The sequence below is a fragment of the Penaeus vannamei genome, chromosome 17 (assembly GCF_042767895.1).
Source record: "Penaeus vannamei isolate JL-2024 chromosome 17, ASM4276789v1, whole genome shotgun sequence".
Lineage (NCBI taxonomy): Eukaryota > Metazoa > Arthropoda > Malacostraca > Decapoda > Penaeidae > Penaeus > Penaeus vannamei.
The window spans coordinates 35622063-35624562 of record NC_091565.1 but is presented as its reverse complement, the minus strand read 5'-3'; positions in this window follow the sequence as shown (position 1 = coordinate 35624562).

Here is a 2500-nt window from a genome sequence, read left to right as displayed (position 1 = left end):
TATTATAAGATTGATAATGGTATCTAAACATTGCCATTAACAGCACCAATACAAAATCATAACCAAAAATGACAATGCAATTCGTAAATACATAAGCAAAATAATTGAAACAGACGGGTGATTAAAGAGAAAAAAAAATTCATTCCTTTTATCCATTTATTTATTTACCTTTCTGTAGTCAGCTTACATTTGAAGCATACTCGATAAAACCGGATTTATATATAACTTTGATTTAATTTGTTACTTATCGACTCACTTTGATTAGTTTTAAGATTTGTCATTTTACAAATATTTGTTGAAGCCTGGAACCTTCTCATTCGGTTTTCTTTTTCTCTTTTTTTCTCGTCCCCCTATATTCCATTTTCACTTTTTTTTTCTATTTTTCTTTCTATAATATTCTGACCCTCATTTTTTTTCTCCTCCCTTTCTGCTTATCATATTTTCTTCTTCTTTCACTTTTTCTTTCATTTCCCTTCATCTAACTTGTAGGTGTATCTCTGTGTGCATTTCGCATTTCTTCCCTGATAATCTTCACCTTTTCTCACTTCATCTTGCTTTATGCCTTCCCCCTCTTGCATCCTCTTATATATATATATATATATATATATATATATATATATATATATATATATATATATATATATATATATATATATATATATATATATCGATTTCTATCTCCTTGGTCATTTTCCTTATCTCTCTCTCTTTCACACTTAGCCTTTTATTATTTCTCTTAGTCTGCCTTATACCTCACTATATTGTTTTACTTATTGTAATTTATCTGTTTAACTATCTATCAGTCATTTACGTATTGTTATCATTATTATGTTTGAATGGGAAAAACACCTTTCCGTGTAGATACGATGGTAGAAAAACCCACAATACACAAACTAGATTTATTGAAATAAATGAGACAGCAGTTTCGAAAGTCTCTTGGATTCTATCTTCACATCTGAAGATGGAATCCAAGAGGATTTCGAAACTGTTGTCTCATTTATTTCGATAAATCTAGTTTGTGGGTTTTTCTATCATTATTATGTTTTGTCTCTCTCAGCGTTTTCTTTTCTTCACCTCTTTCTCTTCCCCTCTCACATTTTCTTCGTCTTTTGTATCCATCTTCTCTTCTTATTCATATTTTACTGTCCATTTCCCCCACTTCATTTTTTTTCCGTCTCACTCATTTTTTTAGTCTCTCTCTCTTTCTCTATTGTTTCTTTGTTTGTATTGTTTCTCTCTTTCATATTCGACATCTTTCTCCTTGTTCTTTCTCTCTCATCCTGAATGACTTCCTTTATTGATTTTTTTTCTTTATCATCTTTTAGCTTTTATTCCCTTACCGATATTCTAACGAAATATTTTTACTTATGGAGTTTTCGTCGTCATTATCCTTTATACCTGAATAATGTTTACCTGAATTTACCATTCAAAATATCTTATATTTTGGACACGCCGGTGTAAACAACGGTTTCCTTTAGAGAGGGGAACATATTCAAGTGCGTGATAGTGGGTATCTAGGGAAGAGAGAGAGAGAGAGAGAGAGAGAGAGAGAGAGAGAGAGAGAGAGAGAGAGAGAGAGAGAGAGAGAGAGAGAGAGAGAGAGAGAGAGAGAGAGACGGGGGGGGGGGATAGAGAGAGACAGAGAGAGATAGAGATAGATAGATAGAGAGAGAGGTATAGAGAAAGAATGAAAGAGAGGAGGAGAGATAGATAAAGAAAAGGAAAGAGAAGCCGAGACTGGTAGATACATAAGTCAGTAGATAGCTAGCTAGCTAGCTAGCTAGATAGATAGAGAGAGTGAAGCTTACACAGATATAGACAGAGAGAAAGAGAGAAAGGCAAAAAGAGAGAGAATAAGAGAGAGAAAGAGAGAGAGAGAGAGAGAGAGAGGGAGAGAGAGAGAGAGAGAGAGAGAGAGAGAGAGAGAGAGAGAGAGAGAGAGAGAGAGAGAGAGAGAGAGAGAGAGAGAGAGAGAGAGAGAGAGAGAGAGAGAGAGAGAGACGGAAGAAAAAGAGTGTGTGTAATTGTGTTTGTTTTAAATAATGGAATTTCATTTTCCGACCTTATTGACCATACGTGTGCGTGTACCAACGTTATTGCGAAAACCCCGCTTAGAAATTCGTATAATTTTATTGCTAGTCGAGTTATTAAACACCTTCTGAGACCTCGAAGGTTTTACAGTTAAAGGCGAAATGATGACTAAATGATGCTTAGCTTATGAGAGAGAGAGAGAGAGAGAGAGAGAGAGAGAGAGAGAGAGAGAGAGAGAGAGAGAGAGAGAGAGAGAGAGAGAGAGAGAGAGAGAGAGAGAAAGGATATGCCACCAACTCGGGAACAAAGATCAAAAGAAAAGTCTTTGGTAAAATTGCCGTTTACTTTCTTATGTACAATAAAACATGCAATACCGCAATTGATTTATTTAAGAAAACTTACAGTATAATATGGAGTTTCTGATAACCAGATGATATTGCTGTACCGTGATGAATGTTATCAGTTGGAG